General features: G+C 39.6%; 1 protein-coding gene across 3 annotated transcripts in view; it reads right to left on the reverse strand.

Moving 5' to 3' along the window:
- LOC129721147 (orexin receptor type 2-like) overlaps window positions 1-4,886 on the reverse strand; it is a 372,491-nt gene extending 367,605 nt beyond the window's left edge. For 2 of the 3 annotated variants that reach the window (XM_055673352.1, XM_055673350.1), the window contains exon 1: window positions 4,260-4,886. The gene's annotated coding sequence lies outside the window, so the exon portion shown is untranslated. The remainder of the gene's footprint in view (window positions 1-4,259) is intronic. The other variant, XM_055673351.1, reaches the window with a different exon arrangement.
- Window positions 4,887-12,737: the final 7,851 nt, after the last annotated feature.

Genomic DNA, 12,737 nt, shown 5'->3' on the forward strand with positions numbered 1-12,737 from the left:
TGCAATTTTATTACTTACAACTTTGCTGAAGACACCTTTTAATCAAACAAGCTGTTTTCTGATATATAAATTTTTATCCATCAGTCACCATTTTAGATAGGCCGTTTTGGAACAGCAGTCTCGTCAAAATTTATATGTTTTCTGAATTCCTTGGTTGATTTCTTATAAATTGTATCATCCAAAATAGAGGTAGGCAATCCGCTCACGAACTGATCTAAAGAGCTGTTTCTTCAAAGTGAGTGAGTGAACCACCCCTTTTTTTAAAGAGCGTTAACTCACCCCTTACTCCAAGCAATAAGCTGATCGATGATATTGTAGATCAGACACCGCAATTGAGAGCCATGTGAACAGTGCCTTAGAATATCAATGTTTATTCATGAGTAGATGAATTGAATTAATCTCAGTGTCAGTACATTTATTCTCTGATGCAACTCAGTAACCTATGTTCATTGCGACGATGCGTGAATATCGTTTCTCATATTCGATGACAGAACAGTGGAATGATTATCAAAGGCCTCGTAATGATATTCAAAGAAGCTTCGGTGATTGTCAATCCAAGTAGTGCAAATCTGTTCAGACGCTGTACAATGCCCAGTACAGTATAAATGGTCGAATAAGGTTAGTTTTGATTTTCACTATTTTGATGTGATATTCATTTTTGACGATCAAAATATCAACATGAGTGTTAAAGTTTATCTTGTCGGTGTTCATCGGTTGTTTGGTATCATAAATATCAACGGTCGCATGGGTAGTATGATTATCGATATAAAGACGGCTGAAAATCGCAGCTTTTGAATATCATGACAGTGAATATTCTCAGCACTGCATGTGAAAGCTTTAGACCCCAAGCGCAGAGCAGCAAAATTGCAATAGAACTCCCAGCAACCAGCTGCCGCCGGCTGCTTTCCTATGCATAACCATCCACCAGCCGCGAGAATAAGAAACCAAATTTACTTGCCACAGTTCACACACAGGCATACGGGCTGGCTAACACCGAGAAGACACACGAATGCATGGCAAACGGGGAACGAAAAGAGCGAAAGAACTAGTCCACTCATATTGTAAACCATATAAATGCAGGAAATCCGCTCGCGAGCTGATCAAAACAGCCAGTTCATCGAAGAACCAGTTCTTCCGTGAGCTAAAGATTTCGTTCTTTCAAAGAATTGACTCTTCTGATCAACTCGCGAGTGGATAGCCTGCATCTATATAAATTCAGAAGATCAGTGAATCAGTTCATTCGCTCTTTCCGTTCCATATCGATTCGTGTGCGTACTCCGCGTGAGCCAACCCGTGTACCTGTGTTGAATTGTGGCAAGTTGATTTTTGCATAGCAGAGCAGACAGTTGGTGGCAGCTTGTTCCTGGGAGTTCTATTGCAGTTTTGCGCGCGGCTTTGCGCTGGGCAAGTCGGGTGTAAAGCTTCCACATGGCTCTCGCTTGCGGTGTCTGATAATTAGCTGTACTGATTGGAAAAAAATATGTTGAACGAAAAGAGCGAGTGAGCTGTTTTTTTTCCTGACTTCCTCACTGCGACCAGAATCGTTGATCTATTGTGAGATATGCCCGGGTGTTTGCTGTATCCCGCACTTCTATTATTAGCAATACCGCTAATGAGAAGTGGCATGCTTATTATTATTTTTTATCAGTGCTTGTGTGTAATGTGCTACCCTTCCTTTTTCGACGCTTACTGTTCTCCTATACCGGGCCTTGTTTCTCCTACCAAATATCACCAATTATAATTCCCTGGAGAAGTTTCGTCGTGCGTCCTTCTGGCCAGTTTTATTGATAAGAGGGACTTATTTTTGTTGAGAAGAAGTCACGCAAAGGTATTGTAGATTTCAGCGTAAAGGAAGAATAAGTGGTGGCCTGAGAAAAAACCCATGCTCAAAGTGCTTTTTGACATCTACTAAGATTCGAACCCACGACCATCCGCTTGACAAAGCAGATTCTGTAACCTTGCGGCTACGCAGCTCCCCAGCTGTTAAAAAGAACTAGTTCACCTTAGTGAGCGGAACCGCTCTGATCCGTTCATAATAGTGAACCATTTTTCCCACCTCTAAATTCCAAAATGTCTCTAATTAGAACAATATTAGTAAAATAAGAATAGATATTGAGCCAGTCAAACAACAACACTACCAATACTAGCAACACTACCAACACTATTCCTTGACAAATTTTTCAAAATGTAACTTCCACAATATTCATTAAAATGAAATATCCACAAATATACAAAAAAAAGAAGATTGCTTTACACCAGAGTAAATTTGGCTTTATTTCTCAAAAATGTTATAACTTTGCTTATAATAACTCGTAGTTTTGCTTATAATAACTCGGAGTGATAAGTGTATCTCCCGCGTTAAATTAAAAGAGACTTTGGTGTATACTCATTTGCCGAAAAATGCACTTAAATTTTCGAAACGCAAATAGAACATATCTGACAACACTGCCGCTTAGAACTGTTCTTTTATTTCTTGACTTATTTTCTTCAAGAAAAATGTATCAGATTTTTAGATATTATAGTGTAAATTAACTTATTTTGGACTCCTTTGCTTTATTAACCTATAGTGGAGTTTTCTGAAAATACTTCGAATTTGCGCATTAATTGAGTTAATCTGGCGGGTGGTCCACTACAAGGAAGGGGTACACTATAAGTCGATTTACCCTACAGTCAAGAGAATAAACAGTTACTATAAACAGTTCGCTGAAGGAAATGGTCCATCCAAGGTAGTTCTACACTACCTAGTGAATTCTGCATCTTTGATTGATTATTTCTATAATCCCAGATTGTGTAAATAAAGATCGCAGTGAACATTTACGTACTTACACTGAATTAGCCTTATAGACTGATTTCCGAATTTACCCGTTTTTCTATTCGTTACGTATTCTCCGTAATACAATCAAATTCAGTGTATCTCGAAATTGAAAACCGCGTAGAAACTGCGTTGATTTGTAGTATCTCGTTAATTTGAAAAAAAATGGCAGAAAATTCACATGCAACAATATTTGAGTGTGTTTATTTTATTTATATTAAATTCGAAACACATAGAAAAAACTGTTATTTTAGAAAGTTTTTCGCTATTAGTTCAAAGTTTAGAATAACCACTATAGTCGAATAGCAAATCAATGCTTTTATTCATACAAATAGTTAAAGTTTGTAAAGTTCGTTGGCATATCATCTTTCGTATGCTGCTTTATTTCATATTGCCTAATGCTTGCAAATATCGTCAATGGTTTCAAGTTTTAACTCAAAAAAGATAAAGTATAGCAATTAGCTGTAAAATATTTCCAGTAATGGCAAAGTATATGATCTGGTAAAAATATTACACAAAAAATTAAAAACAAATCGAAGAAATATCCCTAGCTCGAACAAAGCTTTCGAAAAAATTTTGTTCTGAGTTTTTTCAGTTTATAAATTAATAATCTTTCCGAAGGGCAAATTCAGATAGAGGGTATTTATTCAAAACAATAAATTTGGTATTTTGCAACCAGATATACGCTCTCCTGAGCTGAACCACTATAATCGCATGTTTTTTTTTTCATTCACATAACTTGACTCGGTACTACATTCTATTCGTCCTACATCGTAAAACTTTTTGTAGAGCTTTCCATAAATTATATTATTTTATAGTAAACTCGCTTATTAATTTTAATATTAGGGTATCAAGGTAAGATTTTTTAAAGAATGCAATTTTATTTTCATTCCTATATCGATAAATCGGTAATGAAATTCTAAAACGCATGTTGTATGATAACAAAAAAAAAACACAAACACAAATTCAGGCATATTTTGCCTATGTTGAAATAAAAACAAATGGTCGATTTTTCGTTCACATTCTCGCACTATAGTGTAGCAAAAATATTATTGCAAATAACTAAAATATTTATCAACGACGAAAAAATCTATCTCCTTCGATTCGTTAATTACAGCCCCGCACGAAACTATTTACAACCTGGAATGTAAACACAATATTGGTTAATTACGAATAATTGAAATCACAGAAAACTATGCGTATTTTGGTGCGGAATGTTCAATTAAATGCATGATGTATCAATTAGCAAAACAATAAATTTGATGCGAAGACAACCCATGGACCAGCTTCCTCATTATTACACTGCTCATTGAAAATGATCAACACTGTTTGATTTTTGAAATTCGCTTTAAAAGTCTAGCAAAACTGCACAATAATCAATGTTTTTTTTTTCAATACTTTTATCTATCAACCAAATATTAGTAATGAAATTAAAAATACTGCTTACCAAAGCCTATTTGAAACACGCTCCTTCATTTGGCTTTATTGTTTGTAACACCTTTTTTTTAAATTTTAACTAAATTTATGAGCAATATATATATTTACTAGTTAATCTATTTAGTAACCTTTACCAAAAGCACTAGAATATTTCTCCCCATGTTGTACTACCACTATTTTTGACATACCTATTTATCACAAACACAATGCACAGCAGGTAATATACTAGTTACTCGTAGTTACATTTATAGTATTCTGCTAAAATTTTAATCACATGTACAGTGCGCCCCTCAATAGACACAGATTAAAATTCGCTTCCTGGTTTCAATCAATCTGAAACTTTTCTACTTTTTTATAATGCTCCGAAACAACCTCCTTAAGCTATTCGTCTCGAGAGAAGAATTATCCAATCACTCAATCAGGCCCTCATTCGTCACAATACTATCACAGGTTTGCGGCATCCAAACACCCAGCGAGTGAAACGTCCGAATCGCGACGCGCCAAGATCAAGACTGAACTTCTAGCACACAGCATCCATCCCGTGCAGCGGAATGACATTACTGGAGGTCCAGTTCGTACTCTAGAAGCATGCCGACGGCAACAACAACAGCAGAATCTAGCGGCGTCCTCCTGCCAGTAACGGTTACCGGCAACTGAACTTTTCGATTCTGGTCGATTGCTTTACGTAAAAAAACGCGCCAAAATTTAGCCGGTATTGTTGGCCCCAAACGGAAAATGCGCATGCTCACCTCTGCCCTCCGAGTGTTGCACAGAGCGGGGAAATTCAACTGCTCCCCAAGCACTGTTTAGCAATAATTGCCACGTGTAATTCGCCGGATCTCTCGCGAGACCACTTTATCAGCTGTAGGGAGGATGAGCCGTATCGTAAGGCGATACCACTTGTTGATGCTGTGCTGAGCAGTCGAATCCCGTCCCGTAATGCAGCTGCAACGGGGTCATCGCCGAGGGTGTAAAAACCTGAACCTACACCAATAATCACCGGTTCGGTTTGCCGACTAAATTACATGACTCATTATTTAGCGACTAGAAGTAGTTCAATAACAAGGGTCGATTGAGATCGGCCACAAAGTGCACATCGTATAATTAAACGCAGACTCATTGTGAGCTAGACGTTCACATACAGATTTCCACGTGAGGTAATGATTTTTGGACGTAAATAGACATGAAACATGAAATTAATGCTTTCCAAGGTTTATCAAAATAACCTTCTCATAGTGCAGGTGGGAAACAAAATATATAACAAATATATTTCATCACCAGATTTGTAGAATTCTTGGAAGAAGTAATTATCCGTAGGTATTTTTGCGATAATTCATGGGGTATAATTACAACCAATTCTGCGACGTAAGCAGAATCAGAATTATCAAGCTTACAGAAGATAGTCATTGAAGATACCGAATCCAGTGGGACCGTAGAGAAGCTATCTGTCAGTTTTGATACCTCGATTATCAAAGAAGAAGGGTAAGGGAGGGTAATTTCAACTTACTGACATTTCCACAACTTCCTCTGATTTTTTCTTCACATAAAACAGAGGTGTGCTTATGAATGACTTTGCTATAAGTTTTAACAGTTTTCTTTTGAAAGAACTGGTAAATAACAAGAGTTGGGAAGTTTTTCAAATCGATGTTAGTTTCTTACCTGTATTTAACTATAAACACGCCAAATCTCACTTTACACTACTAAACAATAATAAATAGAAAAGGATTTTGCGCCAACTCGACTGAGGAGCTGGCAGCCCCCTCTCAGAATTCAATGAAACTTTATGGGTGTGTAGGGCAGCTTTGCATATTTTTTTGAAAATTTATCTGTACTAACATTTGAAAAGGGCTGTAGTTTTATCTATAGTTATCGTCATCCGTCGGTACTGGGAGACGGACTCGACCCAGGCCCGTGCGGGATCCGGTAGGTTGGAAAGACGGCCAGCAGCCATCAAAGTGATAAGGTAGCGGATTCGTCGAAAAATGAACCGCTTGATCCGGAAGACCGCTGCTGGATGTGTCGATCAGGACTGCCCAAACCATCAAGCATGGAAGTTTTCACTCACTCGCAATATATGATGCAAATGTGTTTTTTGATTCAACATGTATCTCTCAATCATTCTCACTCGCGTGCAAGTTCTCCATAGAAACGCAGCTGATTGTTTCTCACTTCCGATTGTTCCGAAATGAAGACTGAATGATTTAAACACGATATTATCTATTGTTTCCAAGCTCACTTGCATCCAATAGCATCGCGATAATCTATGGAAATTTAACGCCAATGATACAAAATCATTAATCCAAACGAACGTGACAATGCGTTCAGATATTTACTCACTGAAGTGAATAGCTATCGTCAAGGTCTACGGGTTTTGCAGTATGTGATATTTGAAATCACCAAGAATCAGTGTATTAAGGTGAAAACACAATTTGGAATAGACAAATCTTGCCCGAAGGATTGTTATGGAATGCGTCAAGCAGTGATGCCACATATTTAGATTTATCTGTATTCATACAGAGTATTTTTTATACAGATATCTGTATATACAGATTACAGATTTTGTGGAAGTAATATAGAATTACACATATTTCATGATCATACACATTTTCATGAAGTTGCGAAATAAACTTCTTGATATAGTTGAAAAACGAAAATGAACACAAATGCTGTTGAGCGTGTTGGAGGTTTTATTATATATATGTTGTGCGAAAGCGTATGCATAAATGAGTCATATATGTTAAACAAACTGTATTGCGTTTTTTCTTTATGTAGAGGGATATGTCCAGTACATATGCAAATTTTTATACAGATTTTTGACGTTGACTAACGTCTATATCGAAGTTAGGCCCCTGAATTTAAAAATCTAGTAATTCAACCAGGGAAAACCAGAGAAAAGTGGTCAGGTTTTGAGCGCTTATTTTGCAGTCATCTATAATCAGGTTTTCGAGGTTTTGGCATCAATCGATCAGAAATTCTTTTACGGTTAAATTTATGTAACAAAAACAAACTATTGTTTGAGATACACTATTGAAAAATTGGTAATTAATATCGATTGTCTAAATCATACCGCGCAGCCAATCACTACCTCTCTTCCCAAGCACAGTCGACACTAACGGATACAATCGATCTGACTTTGTTGTTATTGTTGTTGTCACTTTCTGTTTCCGATGATTATGCTGCTGCTAGCGGAAAAAACCTTGCAAATATGCATCTTTTTGTTGGTGTTAATTTTACGACAGCGGCCGGCGCCCCATCATTCTGATTCCAAAACCGCACCAGTGACATGCGGACGCTAGGTGATAGCAGCTGAAAGGAGGAAATACAAAATAGTACCGGTCATCTCGTGCCGGTTTCACCCGTAATGCTGGTGGCTTTAGTAGTAAATGGCTACTGCAAAACACTTAAATGGCTGGAATTCTGGACGGACTAACCAGGAAACTATAATCGGCAACTGGCACCTTTTGGTGCCTCGAAATTTTGGTACAGAAGCGGCTAATTGAATTTTCTGTTTTACCAAATGCTGCTGCTAGCGGAAAAAACCTTGCAAAAATGCATGTTTGTGTTGGTGTTAATATTATGACAGCGGCCGGCGCAGCTTTCAAGAAACATTTGTCTCTACCATTCCATCATCTATGTAGCCCCTCCCTCTTTCTAATTATCTGACGAAGCCTTGGTATAAAACGTATCGTTCGAACATTTCACCCCATCTGTTTCATTATTAAACCGTACCGGATACATACGGACGCTCGGTGTTAGCAGCTAAAAGGAGGAAAAACAAAATAGTACCGGTCATCTCGTGCCGGTTTGACCCGTGATGCTGGTGGCTACTGCAAAGTACTAAAATGGCTGGAATTCTGGACGGAAACCAGTAAACAAGAAATCGGCAACTGGCACCTTTTGGTGCCTCGCAGTTTCATAATAGAAGCGGTTAGTTGAATTTTATGTTTTACAATTGCTGTTGCTAGCGGAAAAAAACCTTGCAAAAATGCATGTTTATGTTGATGTTAATTTCACGACAGCGCCAGGATGTTAGCAGCTGAAAGGAGGAAAGACAAAATAGTACCGGTCATCTCGTGCCGGTTTCACCCGTTATGCTGGTGGCTTTTAGTAGATTAACCAGAAAACAACAATGTAATCGGCAACTGGCACCTTTTGGTGCCTCTAAATTTTGTTACAGAAGCGGCAAATTGAATTTTCTGTTCTACCAAATGCTGCTGCTAGCGGAAAAAACCTTGCAAAAATGCATGTTTGTGTTGGTGTTAATATTATGACAGCGGCCGGCGCAGCTTTCAAGAAACATTTGTCTCTACAATTCCATCATCTATGTAGCCCCTCCCTCTTTCTAATTATCTGACGAAGCCTTGGTATAAAACGTATCGTTCGAACATTTCACCCCATCAGTTTCATTATTAAACCGTACCGGGTACATACGGACGCTCGGTGTTAGCAGCTAAAAGGAGGAAAAACAAAATAGTACCGGTCATCTCGTGCCGGTTTGACCCGTGATGCTGGTGGCTACTGCAAAATACTAAAATGGCTGGAATTCTGGACGGAAACCAGTAAACAAGAAATCGGCAACTGGCACCTTTTGGTGCCTCGCAGTTTTATAATAGAAGCGGTTATTTGAATTTTATGTTTTACAATTGCTGTTGCTAGCGGAAAAAAACCTTGCAAAAATGCATGTTTATGTTGATGTTAATTTCACGACAGCGCTAGGTGTTAGCAGCTGAAAGGAGGAAAGACAAAACAGTACCGGTCATCTCGTGCCGGTTTCACCCGTTATGCTGGTGGCTTTTAGTAGATTAACCAGAAAACAACAATGTTGGTGTTAATACTATGACAGCGGCCGGCGCAGCTTTCAAGAAACATTTGTCTCTACCATTCCATCACCTATGTAGCCCCTCCCTCTTTCTAATTATCTGACGAAGCCTTGGTATAAAACGTATCGTTCGAACATTTCACCCCATCAGTTTCATTATTAAACCGTACCGGGTACATACGGACGCTCGGTGTTAGCAGCTAAAAGGAGGAAAAACAAAATAGTACCGGTCATCTCGTGCCGGTTTGACCCGTGATGCTGGTGGCTACTGCAAAATACTAAAATGGCTGGAATTCTGGACGGAAACCAGTAAACAAGAAATCGGCAACTGGCACCTTTTGGTGCCTCGCAGTTTTATAATAGAAGCGGTTAGTTGAATTTTATGTTTTACAACTGCTGTTGCTAGCGGAAAAAAACCTTGCAAAAATGCATGTTTATGTTGATGTTAATTTCACGACAGCGCTAGGTGTTAGCAGCTGAAAGGAGGAAAGACAAAATAGTACCGGTCATCTCGTGCCGGTTTCACCCGTTATGCTGGTGGCTGTTAGTAATAAATGGCTACTGCAAAATACTAAAATGGCTGGAATTCTGGACGAGAATAATCGGAAACTGGTACCTTTTGGAGCCTCGAAATTTTGTTACAGAAGTTTTGTAAAAGAAGCGTTGCAATTCCCTCTACTATTTGCTTCAATGGAATATTTTTTTTTTTTAAGAATACGGTAGTCAACGTCATGCGGTCGTGTCTTGAATACCACCCTTCTACTTTTTTAAATTTCACCGAGGTGACAAGATTTTCTGAGCCTCGAAATACAGATGAAAATGTGGCATCGCTGGATACACGCCGTACAAGAAACGCGACGTTCACGGGGTAACGGAGGCTACCACAAAGAAGAGGCTGGACAGAGCCAATCTGGTACTTTCGCGACACGCAGGTCAGGAGTTCGTTTTTTAAGAGAAACTCTTTGTCTTGCAACAGCCGCACAATGTCCAAAATGATCGATTGTTGGCGTTAAATATGTCAAACCAAATTATCAATAAGTTCCGACAAAAATCGTTGCAATACTCAATTACAACGATTGGCTCACTTCATAGTCAGTAAGATAGGTGTAAGGTTAGATTAAGGTTTAATTTTAAACTCCTTTTTTTTTCTCTTGACAAGTAGGTTTACAGTGTTCCTACAAATATATTTACCTAACTGCGGAAGCAATTACAATCTTTTAATGAAATGAAGCTTAAAATATATGTAATAGTGTTGATATGTCACCGTTTGTGGCAGAACACACAATAAAAATTCTGAATAAATATTAGTAAATAATTAATCCATCACAAATTCACCCCCCCCCCCTGATTAAAAAAAATCGATTGTTGGTGCCGACGTTGGCCAGCATCCCCCCGTTCTGAATCGCCGCGTCGGTGATGGGTTGGTGGAGTATTTTCAGGTGTGGAAAGCTCCCTTTGGTGTTAATCGAGAAAAACGTTCAAATCAACGCCGCGTATTATAAGACCGAGATTCTTAAGAAGGTTGTGGTTACGGCACTTCGGGTCCTCTACGGGAAAAATCAATACATCTTTCAACAGGACGGCGCACCGCTTCACACGGCAAACAGCATCCAAGCGTGATGTCAGAAGAATTCGACTGATTTTTTCGATAAGACTTTGCAGCCTCCCAGCTTACCAGACATTAGTTCCATCGACTTTTGTGACCGTACAGGCTGACCAAGCAGAGCAAACATAAACTAAACACTATTAGGCAATTTAAAAAGTTTGTTTCCAAGATCTAAGACGAGATGTTGATGGACCAGGTGCGTGCCGCGTGTGATTCTTTCGAGAAACGTCTCAAGCTTGTCATACTGCATGAAGGGGAAAGCTGCTCTCAGCTATGTCGTAAAGGTTCTCAATAAATGTATTAATTCAAGGGATTGATATTCTGGTTTGCAGTCTATTGAATTGCGTTGATTTATATCTGCTAAACACCGACGTTTCGGTTCTTCTAAGAGATCATCATCAGGGCCTAAATTATATTTAATATTTTACCTACAAATTGACTTACATTAGAACAAAATTACATTATACGACATTGCAAAACTACTCACTTGAAACGGTAATCTACACGTTAAAAAGTTTGTGCAAGCGAAAAAAAGATCGGGTGCTACATATGCACTACTCCTCGTACGGTCAATCGACGTACAGACACTGATTGTAAATGTCAGCGCCACACATAGCTATCTGCTTACGAGTATAGGAAACCTGAGAGCGAAACCACCGAAAGCAGCCCGTCAACCTCTAAGCGACACCAACGAAACATTCGATTCCAACACTAACCAAAGCATAGACTTGTCTACACAAAATATTTTTTCTTTTCCTGTATTTGTATATGACTAGAGTCCGACAGTTCGAGTGGGAAATTTTTGTGTGATAGAAATCAACGCTTTTTTCAGCTCCATCAGTCAAATTCTAACTGTGATGGCGAAAAAAGTGAAGCTACTCCGTTCAGAAGTGTGCGCGTTCGAAGAACGGTACCCCGCCGCGTCAAAAACGGACATCGTGCGGCACTTTGTGGACGCCGGTTATGCCCGTTCCGGCATCTACAACATCTTGACACTATTGGACAACGATCAGAGCATCGAAAGAAAGCCCGGTTCCAGACGGCCAACGACCCTGAGCGACAAGAAGCTTCAAAGGATGCTGAATTGGAAGACCGAGGGAAAAGTGGCTAAATCGCTGCGTGCACTTAGCCGGGAGGTTGGTGCATGCCCTAAAACAGTGAAAAAGTGTCTGTAGAACATGGACATACATGTCAGGAAGCGGCAGTCCCGTCCACTGATCTCGGAGCTGCAGGCAATGACGCAGCGACAGCGCCTGAATAAGATGGTCAACTCGATTTTCCCGGCGAATCGCGACGTGGCAGTGGTGATGGACGACGAGACCTATCACACCCTGGATGGCGACGACTGGCAGGGTACTTCGTATTTCACTTCTCACACGAAGGAAGTGAGCTCCGAAGAAAAATTTATTTCCCACACCAAGTTCCCCAAGAAGATGCTGCTGTGGCTGCTAATCAGCGGGAAGGGGATGTCAAAGCCGCTCTTCTTTCGCTCCGGGCTGGCCGTGAACGGGGAAATTTATAGTACGAAGTGCCTTCCAGAAGTTGCGTCGTTCATCAAGAAATACCATAAGGGCGGAGACACGCTGTTCTGGCCAGATTTGGCGTCGGCTTACTATACGAAGCGATCGTTGGAGGAGATGGATCGGCTGAATATCTATGTGGTACCGAAGTCGGCGAATCCGCCCAATGTCGCCCACCTGCTTCCCATCGAGAAATTCTGGACAAACTTGAAGCGCAAGATCTTTTCCAACAATTTTGTCGCGAAAACGGACGAGGAATTGATATAAAAAACGAAGAAAGAGCTTAAAAACATGCCTACACGCATGTTCTCGTCCGCCATGGCGAATGTTCCGGTTAACTGCCAGAAGGCCGCACGCAAGGACGTAATATTTTTTTGCGAGGAAACTAACATGATTATCTAGATGGGAAATTCATCCTTCTCAATTATCTGTCTTAGTTTTTGACGTAGAACTACGTTTTTCTTTAGCCTACTACACAGGGATGTAAATAGGAAAACTATTAACGAAAAGGGGTCGAAAAATGTCCCTTTTCAAATGCTTATA

This window comes from Wyeomyia smithii, chromosome 2 (genome assembly GCF_029784165.1).
Source record: "Wyeomyia smithii strain HCP4-BCI-WySm-NY-G18 chromosome 2, ASM2978416v1, whole genome shotgun sequence".
Classification (NCBI taxonomy): domain Eukaryota; kingdom Metazoa; phylum Arthropoda; class Insecta; order Diptera; family Culicidae; genus Wyeomyia; species Wyeomyia smithii.